General features: G+C 32.7%; 1 protein-coding gene across 1 annotated transcript in view; it reads right to left on the bottom strand.

The window, feature by feature from the left end:
- The window catches only part of LOC115886766 (adhesion G protein-coupled receptor B3-like), a 170,664-nt gene that overhangs the window by 28,471 nt on the left and 125,227 nt on the right, over positions 1-16,966 (bottom strand). The gene's annotated exons all lie outside the window — the stretch shown is intronic.

Raw genomic sequence — 16,966 nt, 5'->3', positions numbered from 1 at the left:
GCATGCTATGCGCAACCCTATTCTTCCACATAACGAACATTTTAAGGTGGCAGTAACGGTGGATGAGTCACTGCAGAAGTTAAAGAAGTTTGACTAGCGATAATTCATAATCCTTGAATTATTGTTGTTACATTCATTTTTAGGGTTCCGTACCCAAAGGGTAAAAACGGGAACCCTATTACTAAGACTTCGCTGTCCGTCCGTCCGTCTGTCACAAAGGTCTATCTTATGAACCGTTATAGCTAGAAAGTTGAAATTTTCACAGATAATGTATCTATGTTGCCGTTATAAGAACAAATACTAAAAACAGAATTAAATAAATGTTTATAAATAAAAAAGTACTTTCACTAAACATTATCTTTTAAGTAAGAATTTTACATAGAATCTTTCAAGTCCTCGGTGGCCGCGTGGTTAAAGCGTTAGGACTTTACGCTGCTATGACATTGCAGGTATAATTAATAGTAGGCAGGTTCGAATCCTAAGGCGACTTTTTTTTAATCGTTTTTTTAAAATTTTTTCATATTTTTACATATTTATTTTTACTTTTTACATAATATTTATTATTGATTAATACAATTTTTAGTAATGCGTTCCTTCATTTTTTTTTTAAATTACTTATAGGCGCATTCAAAATTTCAGCTAAATCGGAAAAAAAGTTTATAATAATATAGTGTCTAATATTGTATAGATAATGAATGGTACGGAACCCTTCGTGCGCGAGTCCGACTTTTTTACGGATCCATTTTTTTACGGATACATATGAAAATTGGACATCCTGTACAATTCAATTAACTATCTAAATACTATCTTTTAATTTTTTTTCTAAAAACAAGTGACCCGGAAACTTAATTTACATTTTTTTGGTAGTAAAAGGTTAAAGTGCAAATACACATTATCCCTTTTTTTCTCTTAAATTCTTCACGTTGAAAAATCGTCGGGCTATTTTCCCCTTAATACCACATCGGTTCATTGAACCGGATTACCGAAAAAATACCCTTGCGGCATCACGGCTTCTAATAAAATTAGCCATTTCCGGTTAGTCGAGCATCCCTTAAATAGGTTCGGTGTTGCCAGAACTCATCTAAAATACAAAAATTATGTATTTTGTTAAATAAGTGTTTTAGATGAGAAAAGGTTAATCTGGACGGGCCATACATTTTTACGCGTCGTTCGAACCGCGGTCCTCGGCCATATCATTGTCAATGGCCTACCAACTTGATGAGTGTCTAAATCGAGAAACCGATAGGGGCGAGGTATAATCCAAGGACCTGACTGCAAAAACCACAAAGGAATTATTGATTTTTAAAAATATTATTCGCAAACTAGAGAGAGGGAAATCAGACGACAAACAGAGATAATAGTTGTTAAGTAATAGCTTTTAGACTACCATTCGAGACGCATTGATGTTATTTTTGGTTCGTAAGTTTTGTGACAAAGAATGTTATTAAAGGTAAAGTAAATGTTTTCGCATTATTTAACTAGTGTTAACTAAAGCATATAGCTTATTTGTCTGTTGTAATATTCTGTGCTAAAGATTTTCATTATTTATTTCACCTTAGAATTATATGATATAACATGTGTATACAGGGTGTTTCAAAACAAATGCGAAAAACTTTAGGCGGTGATTCCTTGTTCAAAATAAAGGGTAGCTTGCTTTATAAACGTTGGGTCAAAAGTCAACCATTAGGGAGATATCGCGGTACAAAGATGGCGGAAAAATAATGTTTTTATTTTTTATCTTGAAAACGAAAAGAGATAAACTAATGAAATTTTATGGAAGCATTACTGTTATGAAAACACACTTTCAGGTAATTTTTTTACTTTTTTAAAATGAGTGGAAGGGGTTGAAATAAACTACCCCTATCATTCTTGTTAACGAAATTTAAAGAAAAATCTCATCAAACACATGCAAATGCTTTAATTTGGATAGTTTAGTGTGTTTAGAAACTTTTACCTCTTGTGTTTTTTTGATAAAACTCACCGATTGGAAATTAAAAATAAAATGTAAAGCATTACATGTCAGGACAAAATTTTTTTAGATTAAGAATCTAGTGATAATAACGATAATAATAATCATTTAGATAATAACGTATTGCAGTAGAGTAATGTCAAATAAAATAATATTAGGAACATCCTAAAAAGTAACAGCGGCCGACTAGATTTTTTCCTAAAAAAATTACAGCAGCCCACTAGATTCTTTATCAGAAAATGTTTTTTGTCCTGACATGTAATACTTTACATTTTATTTTTTAATTTCAAATCGGTGAGTTTTATCAAAAAAATACAAGAGATAAAAAAGTTTCTAAACAAACTAAACTATCCAAATTATTTTTTTGCATGTGTTTGATAAGATTTTTCTTTAAATTTCGTTAACAAGAATGATAGGGGTAGTTTATTTCAACCCCTTCCACTCATTTTAAAAAAGTGAAAAAATTACCAGAAAGTGTGTTTTCATAACAGTAATGCTTCCATAAAATTTTATTAGTCTATCTATTTTCGTTTTCAAGATAAAAAATAAAAACATTATTTTTCCGCCATCTTTGTACCGCAATATCTAACCAATGGTTGACTTTTGACCCAACGTTTATGAAGCAAACTACCCTTTATTTTGAACAAGGAATCACCCCCTGATGTTTTTCGCATTTGTTTTGAAACACCCTGTATATTTAATGGAATCGATTTAGGCTGTAAATAATTTCAGTTTAAAAGTAATCTAAATACAATCGTTTACTGTCCATTCGTGCCGATCTTGATGGTTCAGTGTGAGAATAAGAGCCTTCTTGAATGTACTTTTTGACCGTGCATGGGCGAATATCTTAGCTCGCAAAAGGGCAAACAAAAACAATAAATAGAATAACTTACAATCTAAAAATATTGGAACCAAACGTTCAACTTTACCTTCGAGATTCGCAACAAGAGATCTTAGTACCTACGGGTAGGGACCCATTAAACTAACAATAACCTCTTCCGTTTTGAATGTAATAAATGTTTGGAACGTATGAAACCTTGGTATGAGTGTAGTTTTTGTATTATTATTATTTCTCTTTTATTAAAGTTCAGAACAGCATAGTTGGATTCTTTGGAATAGTGATCAAGATTTTCTCTGTTACTTGTGAATTCTAGGCAGTACCAAGACTCAAAGAATATACCAAGAAGTTTGGCGTTTATTTAGATAACCTATTCTCCTCAAATTTCCCAAAATATTGCTTCTGTCAGGCACATCCCAGCTAATCACAATAAAAAATTTTTTTAACACAACATATAATAATAATAATAATAATAATAATAATAATAATAAAGGCCTTGAACTTGCACCAAAACTTTATATACCCATTCAAAAAACAGTTATCCTCCACACATGTAATATTACACGACAAGTCTTAAATACACAGTAAAAAGCGTTGACGCTTGACTTAAGTCCGCGACTACGTTAAATACCGGAAAGCCCGAGATTCAAGAACATAATAATAATATTAATATGTTCCTTTATCTACAACCGTTTAGTTATAACGTTTTTACATCACTATTTTTTTAGTATTTCAGTTACGTTATGAGATTCATAACACAACTAGTGGTGTTATGAATGTATAACACAACTAGTTTTTATAATAATGAAAAACAACTAAGAAGATCTAAATATATTAATTTTTGATACAAATTCCTACTACTAATTATTATAAATATTAATAACACATTTTTTACACTTCTTCAAAACAATTCTTGCTGCTGATGATGACGACGATGATAATAGTGAAGGTCTAAGGTCTGTCTGTCACAATTATAATTAAAAAAATGTCCTAGTTAAAGGTGTTAAAGGTGGGCGACTAATAAACGAAAATTAAAGCAGAATTAAACATGATTACAACACTCGTGTGATTAGAGTTGTCACACTCGTTGTTGTAATCATGTTCATAAACACACTTGTACTGTAAATAACTATTATTTCATTTAGATTGTTTTATTATACAGTTGGACAACATATCACCTCTTCAACTTTGTTGATGACCCTGGTTTGTTTTATTACAATATTATGGATGTTAAGTATAACTGAATAAGCTCAATCTATATCAAGGAGGCCTTTGCTTCAGACTCTGTGATAAAGATCCAGCAGATCACATAGCAGATTACATAATGTCACTGCAAGCCTCTGGATCGCAAGCGGCACTTTCTATTTGGGAAAGGAAGACTAGAACAAGAAGAGCTATGCTTCCATTCTATCATGGACCTGTACAAGTTGGTGCAAGGTACAGGTATAAAAGAGACTGGGTACAGACATAGAAAGGGAATACAGGGACATACAGGTCAAAGTATTTCCCGCAAAGAATGGCTTAATAATATTGAGAAAAATAAAATAAAATGAAATAAAAAAAATTCGTAATATACAATTTTGGTAATTGATTTTCAAGTATATTCTAATTATATAAATTTCGCTTTAATAAACCTCGGCAACGTTGTGCCGTATTCCACCAAGCTATTGGCCCGCCCGCCGGGTCTCTGATCGAATTCGAATTCCTGAAATTCTTGTACGAACCCTGACCACACTCGTTCCCTCAAACGTGTGCAACTAATGTGATTGAATTAGAATATTAAATATTTACCGGCCCTAATAGTACCCCCATTTCTATCGTTTATGTAGCGAGGTTTTCAGAATTCTGTGGTAATTCGCGGCTTTTCTTAGACATGTATTCAACAAATCGATATATTAAAATATCGATATAGTTTTAACTATATCGATAGATTTTAGTAATCTTAAAACAAAATATAGGAAATATAGAAGGAACTAAAAGTGACAGTGGAAAATCAAAGGAGTTAGTGGGGCTACTTTGTTTATTTCTTGTTTGTAGATTGTAGATTCTACGGGAGAGGGAAGTTAATCACCGCAACCTTGTAGATCTATTGTGTCCCTTTTTCATGAGTTATAACTCATCATACAGTCTCAGGGCTTTGACAAAAGCCAGTATCCGAGACGGTTTTACAAAGATTAGTTCTCCATCTTCGATATCAGTCGTACCAAAGTTTATAGCATGAATGGTTATCATCTCGGCGCACTTAGTGATAAGGTGTTCTGGTGTTTCCCAATTTTTCCCCACCGAATCTGCATTCTCTGGAACATCAGATCAGGCAAATGGCCAAAAAATATAACCTGTATTAAAAGTTTTAGGAATTATTGCAGATAGTTATTTTCTGATATAAAAGCAGGATAAAAAAAAATTAAATGATAATTTTAGAAACAAAAATGAACTATCGATATTTTTTAAATATCGATATTCAGGCAACGTCCCTAGCCTCACTTAATACGGATGTTTATTTAATGAACATTTCGAATAAGGCATGCGGAGCACTAATGGTTCGCTATGTTAATCGATAGTGTTTTGGTGTAGTTTGTACGAAACAATAGATTCGATACTACGTAACTTATAATACTAAGCTATTATTCAGGATCGGGAACTGGTAAATAGATAGTTCGGTAGCTTACCAAATAGTTGTTGTATAACTACTCCCTTAAAAATAGTTTGCTATCTATATCTAATGTTATTTTAATATTTTGACTCTGTTTGGGTTGGACAGAAATCCATGTTTTTGTTAGAGTTGCAAAGTCCTTATTAAAAAGTAGTAATAAATAAGCAGAGTCCGGCAACGTCGAGAATGTCACGTCAATAATTGAATTGTTGACACGTCAACTATGGTGTCGACGTCGACTTACGTACGTACTAAGTTACGTCGTCAATGCTGACTGCGTTGAGAGCTAATAATTTGGTATAAATATTATAGCTACAGTTAAAGTAAAACGTTATATGATTAAAACTCAAAATCATAAACATTGAACGTTCATTAAAAACATAAAATAAGAATTTTCAGCCAAGCATAAGATACAAAAAAAATATTTTCTACTTCGCTTCGAGTGACTTGAATGCTGAAACAGAATCAAAAATAGGTATCTGAATCAAAATCCCTTTCAGTATTCTCATTTTAGAGAGTAAAATATAAGTGGGCCCACATTTTTGAATGTTTAAATGACAGTCAAAGATGTGTGTATCCTTTTGGTGTATCCTCAGTTTGCGAGTAATCGCTAAGTCAATTATTAAAAGCTTGTTTACTTCTTTTTTTAGTGTTGCAAATATACCTGAAAAAATGTTAGTGCTTATTTTAACAAGAAGAAAAAATCATTCAAGGGAATTAATGACTCCCCTTTTAATTGCAAACCTAACCTCAAACCTGCGCCTGTAACATTCTAGAAATTGTCATCACTTACGTCATAGTCGCCAACCAGAACAATCTCAGTGTCATACATCCTCTTGTGGATAGACACATTTTTAATGGATGAATTATTATTAAATTTTTGTAGAAAAGTATGATTTAGTCACTTACGTCCAAGAACAGTTAACCTAATAGGACTGCTGATTCAGCCAAAAGTGTCCGCCAGGTGCATGCGAAAACTACTCGCTTTGTGACGTCATTGTAGCCCTTGTCATGGTTATTAGTCCTTATCCGGCAACCAATAATACACACACGTGCATTATTGGTTACCGAATGCAAAACGTTCATTATTTAGTTTATTTATTTAAACACCTTATATGTATGCAGTAAAGAAAATTAACTGTATAAATCGTATTAAATACTCGGATAATGCATTTTTAAGAACAGCAGGTCCCAGCATCACCTTTTGCAAGCATTCTTTTTAGAGTACTTCCATATTTCGCTTTAAAATAATTAATAAATAAAATCGTGGGCATTTAGTATGCACTTTGTCACAATCCACAACACAAAATGAACGTATTTATACACTCTATAGCTCTAAAAACTTTAAAGACACCTTTTTCACATTTAAAATTGACAAAATAATTAACTCAAAATTTCTCAGCTGTTATTTTTATAAGTTTACCATAGGCAACTAATAATACACACTATCATGACAAGGCCACGAAGGCTTTGACAAGGGCTACAATGACGTCACAACTGTCAGCTGAATCGCGGGAAGAGGCGAACGTACGTCTTATGAGGATGAGCAATCCTATTAGTTTACCGTTCTTGACTTACGTCCACTCAGAAGATTTGCAGAATCATTATTCCGAAATAATTAGTTTATACTTTTCTAAAATAAAATATTTTGAATAAAAGTTTGTCTGGTGAAGTCTGTAAGATTACATAATCTATCTGGCTGTGATTATCCGTTCCTACTATGCTAAATTTAATTTTCGCTATATCTCCTTATTTAAAAGTTATTTAAAGTAAAATATTGTCACTGTCAAGCATTCTTTTGAATTAAAGACGGAACTAGCATCATGCCACTCCATTTTTGATAAATTTTACTTGACAAATTTGAACTGACTTGATTTGAATTTGTTGGGCTTTTTGAGTTTATTTTAGGTTATTTCTTGTTTATTTTATAATTGGTTTTATGTAAAGTGCACAAGCTTTGAAAAACATTGCGTCAGGGCTTGAATGCAGTGCGATTATTGTGAATCTTAAAAAGAGCTTTATAAATAGTTATTTGTCCTGCGTGTGATTGTTCGCAGATGAAAAAAACATGAAAAAAAGAGCAAGTTTGCCAAATTAAATAAATAAAATAGGAATAGCCAACTATTTCAATAATTCTGGATTGCCAGGTATATTTGATAATACACACATGGCCAATATTATTGCATATATCGTTTAAAATTATACGGAAAGAAATTTAAAGAATCTTTTTTTATACATAGCTTTGATAATCTGTCATAAACATTTTTTTTGGTAAAATGGATTTGGTAAACAATGTTTATCGTTCAGACCTAATATTATTACAAATTCTTGCACATTTCGATTTGAGGTCTCTTGGGTTTCAGAAGAAATTTGACCATTCTTTTGGTCTTAAAATGCCTAGAAACATTATTTCACAGTTTAATAGAGTCAGAATGGTAACATTGCCTCAACAGGGCTACCGGCAAGTTGCAATAGCTGAAATTGTAGGGGTTAACCAAAGCAATGTTTCGCAAATATTAAAAAAAATCAGGGAGGCAAACGAGGTTCCAGACCGGCCTGGAAGAGGTAGAGAGTTACTACTGCTGTGCAAGACCGTCAATTATCCCTAATTGCACGACGCAATACTCTGCTTTCTAGTACTGCTATTAAAAATGAGTTAGCTCGCCTTGAAGGAGTAAATGTTTCAAGCAAGACCATGGCAAGAAGACTCCATGAAAAAGGATTACATTTAAGGAGGCCTCTACGTATTCCGAAGCTTAATTTACAGCACAAAATTAAGCGACTACAATGGGCTGACGAGATGAGAGCAAATGGCCCTAACTGGAATTTCGTCATGTTTAGTAATGAAACAAGAATAGGCGTAGTGTCAGACTCGCGACCAAATTTGGTCTGGAGAGCATCTGGAAGACGAGCACCCTTGAATGCAGCTCAACCCCGTGTCCCGTTTCAAGGGGGAAGCATTATGGTATGGGCAGGTATAATGCACAGAGTTCGAACTCCTCTCGTTTTTATTGATGGCACAATGATAGGTGCCTCATATCTTAGAGACGTTTTAGAGCCTATTGTGCGTCTATTTCTAGGGGCAGTGGGGGATGAAATTGTTTACATGAACAATAATCCTCCTCCCCATTGCAATTTAGCGGTTCGCAAATTTTGTGAGGAAGAGGGTATAAGAAAACTTTGGTAGCTACCTATGTCTCCAGATATGAATGTGATCGAGCATGCTTGGGACATGCTAAAATGCCATATTGCCAAAAGGAACGATCCCCCGTATTTTAAATGAATTGAAAATTGCTGCGCGCGAAACATGGGAAGTCATTCCTCAACATCTTCTGGACAACTTAATTGAGAGCATACCACGTCGTCTCACAGCTTGCATTGAGGCTCGAGGAGGCAATACAGACTATTAGTTGTGAGAAATAATTAACATTGTTTTCAATATTTTCTGTTTAAAATGCAATTTGTTTTTGTTGATTTCGTAGTCGCGGGAAAAAGCTAGTAATTTATTAAATTATTTTATTTAACTGATTAATTTTCATTGAAAAGGAATTTTTGTAATTCGCCACTATATTAGTTCAAAACTAAGAAACTCATATCAAATTTAAGTTTTGTGATTTTGACTTATACTTTTTACAAAATCTGAACACATTTTAAAAGAAAAAAAGCTTTTGATAATATTTGTGTAGATTGACTACAAGTTCTATAACATAAATTTCTACGACCGGTCTACCTAGTGGTCTGCAGCATCGCCTTGTGGTGCAAACGTGGGCCTCTTAATCTGTGACGTGACGCACAACAGCCAAGAAAAACAGAAGCGTGGCTAAGAATTTAGTAATTTAAAAATTCTTTTAGATACAGTAGTAGGTATTAAAAAGTTTTGTGTTTAAATGGGGTTTGCCTTTAACAGTTAAAAAATTATATCGTACAGTGTAACTTTCCGTAAGAATTCTTTATCTGTCATCATGTTAACCTGATGTTTTGTATGTTATTTTGTTTTTGTTTTGTTTGTTTTACGGACAGGTGCGATCGCATAATTATTATTGAATATGTTTTATTTAACGTTAACATTACTACTTTTTCAATGAATCTTTAAATCTGTTGTTTTTTGTTAAGTTCGTTATTTAAAAATATGTATGTAATACACTCATATTAACACTAATCATATTTTTACGTTTTTACTCATCATTTTCAATGCCCCCCCCCTCCCCCGGTTGCATCTTTGTAAAGGACTGTGATTTTTTTAATACTTTAAATTATATTAAAGTAATAAAAAATATGTTTATTAACTTTAAACAGTAAGTCAGTGATACTTATAAAAATATTTTTTTTTAAAATTCTCCTCTTTTAAGCCCCGCCCCTCCAATTCCCCTCAATTTAGCTAGTACTGCCAGGCTACACCAGGTGGCGTCTGTTTCCATTTTTTAACATGAAGTTAGCATTTCTGTAATGAACCTATTCTCTGATGAGCAGTTTAATGCCGTTTAAAAGTAGTCTTTTGATATTTTGTCGATTTCAGCCTCCTTGATGAATAAATGCAATTTTATTAATTTGCCTTCATCCAAGTCTAATAGCAACATTTAAAATTTTTAATGTCATTAACTTGTTCAGTCATAAGTTTTAAATAAATATTCGTTGATTCCTTGTCAAAAAATATAAAAAAGGTCCTATAAACATGGGTATGGAAATGCATACTTTTAGAGTTATAGGATATTAAATCTTTATAAAAATTAGGTTTTTAGTAATTATCTTAAATACCATTATTATTTTTTTTTTATTTGAAATTGCTGTAGGTTGGACTAATAGTAATAATAACTAACAGTAATAATATTTAATAATAAATAAAGTAAAATATATAATTTATTCATTTTATTTTTATTTTAATGTTATTAATTGTGATTAACAAAATTGCGCTTATCTCATCAAGGAGGCCGAGTTCGACAAAATATCGAGAGATAACTTTTGGCATTAAAGGGCCTACACAATTTTGATATCAAAAGAAAAAAGTCAGTGGCGCACATGTTTTTTTTTTGAAAAATATTCCAGTTATAACCCATATGCACGTCCATGATAAATTTATCGACACTTTTTTAGCATTAAAACATATAGCACTTATAGTAACTTTTGCCATGAAAATATCATTCGAATCACTGAAAGTACTTAGAAGAAAATTATAATAAATCGAAAAATTATTAAGACTTTAACATCCTGTAGCTACGAAACAAAGCAGAATCGGGCCTTATGTTGGTATAAAAAATAAATCTTATTTTTACGTGAGGAATCTCCCCACGAGAGATGGCACATATTTTTTGAAACATCCTGTTTGGATACATTGAGATTTTTTTTGTCCATCTATTGTGGTTGTCCCCTTTCTATGTCTTTCTATCAGTCTCCTATGCCTGTGCTCTGCATCAGCTTGTACAGGTCCTTAACAGGATGGGTGCATAGTTCCTCCGGTTTTAGACTTCCTTTACCAAATAGAAAATGTCGCTTGCCTCGCAGTGACATATTATGTGCTTTGTTGTTTCAACATCTTTATCACAGAGTCTGCAACAAAGACCTTGATACAGGTTGAGCTTGTTTGGGTAGCACTTAACAGGTATATGATCAGTTGTAAATCGCACTTTATTGCTGCCAAACATTAGCAGTTTCTGTGTGGTTTTAGAATTAGGTCCTCGGATACAGGACTTGTTATTCCTGTGCTCCTGTCTGTTTTTTAGTAGATCTTAGAATGTGGTAGACAATGCTCCAGCATTGAAACTAAAAGAAATTCGGACTTCCATTGTCTTTATTTGATGACCGTTATCAATTTACATCAGTTTACACATGATAACGGTCAGTGATCCTTCTGACCGAAACGTTACCTTGTGTTAATCAAAAATATATAAAGAAAATGGAAGTCCGAAATTCTTTTAGTTTCAGATAGTAGATCATCTCGTGAATAAGAGTCGATTTAGACACTCGCCAACTTGGTAGGTTACTGATAATCGCGGGCCGCGGTTCGGATTCTGCATAAATAAAGTAGATGCCATCCAGATTAGCCTTAGCACCAACAAGAAGATGTTAACTTAAAATACTCTACCTTTACTTTTTTTTAATATAAAAGACATAATTCATAAAAGAAACCTTTTTAAACTTAACTTCTCTTCAAAAACAACAAATTCTGAAGATCTTTTAATCGTTCTTTGTCCAGATGGCAGTTTCTTACTCTGTAATAAAGGATTTATTTTCAGCTCGTTTTTATTTTAAACTATTTCGCAGAGTTATAAAATTATTTGGTGTTAGTTCCCATCCGAGGCTCTTTCTTTAAAATGAAATTTTTGCCTCCTAAGTCGGATATCGTCGGGGAAGGAATTCTTTTTAGCGGTTCGTAACGCTGCTGTTATGGCCAGATGGTGTACGAATATTTTCTGTTATATCGATTTAACGACGAACTCTATAGGGTTACGAGGGTAAAGTTAGGAAGCTGCAATGCTTCCGCGTATGGCCAGACATCAAACAAAAAGGGCCGTATTTTCTTTAAAAAGATGCCCTAATAAAAAGTCAGATGTCTTTTTGACTTAGATCCTTTAGGACATTCTGATACTTATTTATGTTTTCTTTGATGTATACCCTACAAAGAAAATACTCGACCAAATCAACTTTATCAAGCTGTATGACCCGTAGGAAAAAGCAGACTGTCTACTGGTGAAACAGACAGGTTAGTAGCAAAATTTTTATCCATGAACCTAATTCTAAAATCACAAAGGAACTGTTAGTGCTTTTCGTAGGAATAAAGTGCTGACTAAAACAGCCCAAGTAGCATTTTTTGACACAAAATCCAAACAAAATCTCTGCTGAGAAACATTGCATTGCATTGTTTCGTCACATTTTTTATACATATGTTTCGTGACATAAATCGCTTTTTGTTTTGAAACATTTTACCAAAATATGGTTTTGCTACATAAGCTATAACAATAAAGATCTTAGTATCAGAAATTTTTCGAAACTTTTAAGAAACAGATGTGGCTCACATTTACAGATTTCGTACCCGTTTTGTGCCTGAAAAGTTTCCATAATTTATTTGATATTCTGTCAAATATGAGAACATAACCTTACTTTATTGTTTGGATTTTGTTCTGCAGTTTTTGCATTTAAGCATTCTTCAAGATTTTATAGTACTATAATTAAAAAAGCAGAAGGATGGACATATGGTGAGTACAAATGCAGATATTTTTCTTATGCGATTTTATAATTATTATTATACGCATTACAGGGGTGATTTGTTTGGGACAGGTGACTAGTTTGAAATTTCTACACATATGACGCTAAATCGAAACATTTTGGAAACAAGGTTTCCATTTATTGTCGATTTGTTTTCGAAACACGAGTTGCCCTTTTTTTAGATACAAATATTATATAATGTAGATGATTTGTGTCCGACTCCATATAAATTTCATAAAATAATGAATTAAAATATAATATAATATATATAGAAAGGGCATTAAATATATGAATGTACATTTTTTGTGCGAGAAAAACTAAAAACAAAAATTTTAAGACAAAAAAATTATGGCGGAGATCGACATTGTTGATGGTTTTCATTTTGAAATCCACACACAGATAGACTATTTTAGTTTGGTATTTTGTTTCTTCACATTTAGAAATAGTGGCTTCTGGAAACGGGAACATCTTGGACACAAATTGCAAAAAAAGTTTTAATTCGGCATTTTTTTAGTGCCACCACACTGGAAACACATGTAATAACGCCATATAAAATATATAGGTTTCGACATTGTTTTCTATTTGTGACATACCGTTTCCATGTTGTGTCAAGAAACAGACACGATTATTAGAAACATTAATAAAAATAATTGTGTCCAAAAATGCTACTTGGGAGATCAAGTGCTACCTGAATAAGCTCAATATCTACCAAGGAAGTCTTTACTGCAGATTTCGCGATAAAGGTGCTGAAACAGCAGAGCACATAATATGTCACTGCAAGATTCTGTATCGCAAACGACACTTTTTATTTGAAAACTGAAGGTTAAAACTGGAGGAACTATGCTTCCATCCTATTAAAGACATCTAGAAGTTGGTGCAGGGCACAAGGGTAGCAGACTGGGTGTAAATATAGAAAGAAGACAAACACAATATAACTTACAGGTCGCAGTGTTTTCGGCATAGAACGGCCCCTTAATATTCAGGAAAAAAGTTTAAATAAGGTCTAACTGCTGGAGAACTTAAAAGCATCTTTTTAAAACATTTCTCAGAAATAACATATGTCAAACAAAAATTAAAGAGGCGCAGTCGGGTGGATTACATAATTTATCTTGCTTTGATTCGCAGTTTCTAATTTATACTTTATACATATATGGTTAATTTAATCTATTACTGATTTACCTGGAATATAATAATTAAGATAAAACAATACATAATAAAACTTTAATAGGTGCTTGTAAATGTAGAAAATTTTAAGTGAATACATTTTATACGCTCCAAGTACAAAAATATTTCTGTCAAACATTATTACTGAGGTACTAAAAAGTATTTTTCTTCGATTTTCTACGTTTTGCAAGTTCGAAGATATTTAGTTTCTTTTAAGATTTATCGTTATTTCTTCGACATTCTGTCCTTTCCTGGGGCCTGACACGTGGCACCGGCATTTCTCTCTCGATTTGCCTTAATTTCTCTCTAATTTGCCTTAATAGGCGCTACCGGAAACTGTAAAAAATGAGGTTGTCTTTCTCGGTCAACACCCCAAACTATATTTTATCGCCGATAATGGGCTACCAATTTGGAATTTCTATTAGAACTATTCTTTCTGGATACCTATCGCGTCATCAATCTACGGGGTCAAAAGTCCGGCTTTTTCGGACACAATGACGTAGAACGGGGAGACAGTGGCTTCCCGTAAAAATTTGCCTGTTCATTTTTGCCTATCAGAATTCTTATGAAATAAACAAGAACTACAAATACAAATAGATGAGCTGAATGAGGTTTACAGTTAAGTAAGTCTAAAGATGAACCTAAATAAAATAAATGTACAGGGCGAATTAATAATAGAGGACGTCAACTGTAACTCGAGAATAATTAATGATAGACCTTTATGTTGCTTTCACATAATATCGAAAGTACCCGTTTTCTAAAAAAAAATGATAATTGAGGTTTGATGAAACCCATAACCATAAAATAACTATGTATCCTTCATCCAACTACGAACACTCTTTTGTTTCAGACTATTTTTTTGTCTATTGTCAAAAATTAAATGATGTGGTTAAGAGTCTATTAAGCTGTATTTTCGGATCGCTCTCAGGGGTCGGGTAAAGCGGGTGTGTGGCCAAAAGAAATATATATTATATTTCAGAAGTTTGCCTAAAGGTGCGATTTAGGTGTCGCGGCGGCTAGCAGCTGCGTCTCCAGCCGCTATACTAGTTTGGACAGTTTCAAATGGAACCAATTTGACTTGCGCAGCGCGACTACAGCGGCGGCCGCCCGCGCTGCAGCGACTGCTGTTCGACTGCTCGCGAAGCAGTCGAGCGGCTGAAATCGTAGTTGATTAGGGTAAAAAAATGACGCCATTTACGTCAAATGACGATGAAATTTTAATCAACGAAATACAAAAATATCCCCTGGTTTATGATTATGAAAACAAAAATTTTGTTATTAAAGAAAATTGTTGGAAAAAGGTCGCTAAAGAATTATTTCATCTATTTTATACCTTTTTCTAGATAACATTTGGTAAAATTCTTCTTCATCTTTCTCTGATGTTATCAAATCGTCGCACTGTTCGGTTTTTATATGATTCAAAATAAAAAATATATAAATTGTAAAATTAATAATTTTTTAATGGCCATAATACGTTCTTTCAAAATCATCAAACAACTAAATCATTTCCATAGATCCAGTGACGTACCGTGACTTCGAATTTTGAGACTAGAATTTATCGCTAAATTTAACTAAAGCTAAGTACAACACAAATCTTAAATACTTGGTCTATTATAACAACAAATACATTGTAAAGAGTGTTTTGGTAGCATTCTGAACTAGAATTCAAGTTAAACATTTTAGAAAATAATTTAAAGGAAAAATGTTAATTCAGTTAATATTAATTTTTGTATACTGCTCAGATTTATCTGGTCTTCTATCATATATTTTGGAAATTAGAGAATTACCTGAAGATTTTCATCTAAAAATTGGCATTGATAGTGGTAGTGGATCACTTACAGTTTGTCTGAATGTGCTCCCTGAAAATGATCCCGAATATATGAAGAAATAAAAAAGTGCTGGAATTAATGAGCTATTCATAATTGGCTTAGGACCAAAGTTGTCTGAATCTTATGCTAATATTAAAAGCCTCTTTGAGACGTTAGATCTGCAGTCCAGATGTGGAATTTGTTCCTATACTTTTGCCGCTAACTTTAAGCTTATTATGATTCTCCTTGGTCTTCAGTCAAATTCATCCACTCACATTTGCCCATGGTGTGATGTAAATGTAAAGGAAATGGAAATTAAAGGATCATTCAGAACTATAAAAAGTATTACAGAAAATACAAATTTTTGGCAACAATCTGGAGGAAATATAACAAAAGCCAAAGATTTTAGTAAGCGTTTTTGTTTGAAAAATTTTTATGTATTTTTTAAACTGTTGTTCAATGAACCATATAAAAAAGGGCAATTATTTTTTAGAAAATTGTATAAACATACCTTTAATCATTGGCGACGAAGAAACACCTGTCTTAAAGTATATTCTCCCTCCTGAGCTTCACCTTTTGTTAGGTGTGGTTCAAAAACTATTTAATTGTCTTGAATTGGAGAATACCAATGTTGCAACAGAATGGATAAAAAAACGGGATTGAAACTAGATCATTATGGAAAATGTAACGGAAATAACGCCAGACAACTTTTAAAGAAAGTGGACATTTTAAAGACGATATCGCCCGGTAAAGAATCCTATTCAAAGTTTTTAGAAGCAAAAACCTAAACATCTTTTTTTTAGGAATAAATATATTGCAGTGTTTTCTTCATTCAATCAACTAGTTTCGAGTTGTTTTGGTCAAGCACTAAACAAACATTTTGAACATGACATCGAATTGGAAATACTCAACTTAGGTATTAAGATAACTCCAAAGATTCATGCAATTCTGCATCATGTGCCAGAGTTTAATCATAGAGCTCTAGGATTTTACTCGTAACAAGCATCTGCGAGCAGGTTCATTTTTTCTTTAAATTATTTTCTAAAAAGTTTAACTTGAATCCTCGTTCAGAATGCTACCAAAATAGTCTTTTACGATGTAGTTGTTGTTATAATAGTCCACGTATTTAAGATTTGTGTTGTACTTAGCTTTAGAAAAATTTAGCGATAAAACCACTTAGTTAGGGAAGAAATATAATTATTCTAACTTATTAGTTAACATTTTTATGCAAAATAAAACATATAGCTGTAATATGATTTTTTTTGACAAATTATTTGTCAGTTTTTGGTCTCAAGTCACGGTACGTCATTGGATCTATAGAAATGATTTAGTTG

This window comes from Sitophilus oryzae, unplaced genomic scaffold (genome assembly GCF_002938485.1).
Source record: "Sitophilus oryzae breed Bouriz unplaced genomic scaffold, Soryzae_2.0 scaffold_496_pilon_pilon, whole genome shotgun sequence".
Taxonomy (NCBI): domain Eukaryota; kingdom Metazoa; phylum Arthropoda; class Insecta; order Coleoptera; family Curculionidae; genus Sitophilus; species Sitophilus oryzae.
Note: the sequence above shows the minus strand (reverse complement) of the source record. Positions and strands in the feature narration are given on the sequence as shown.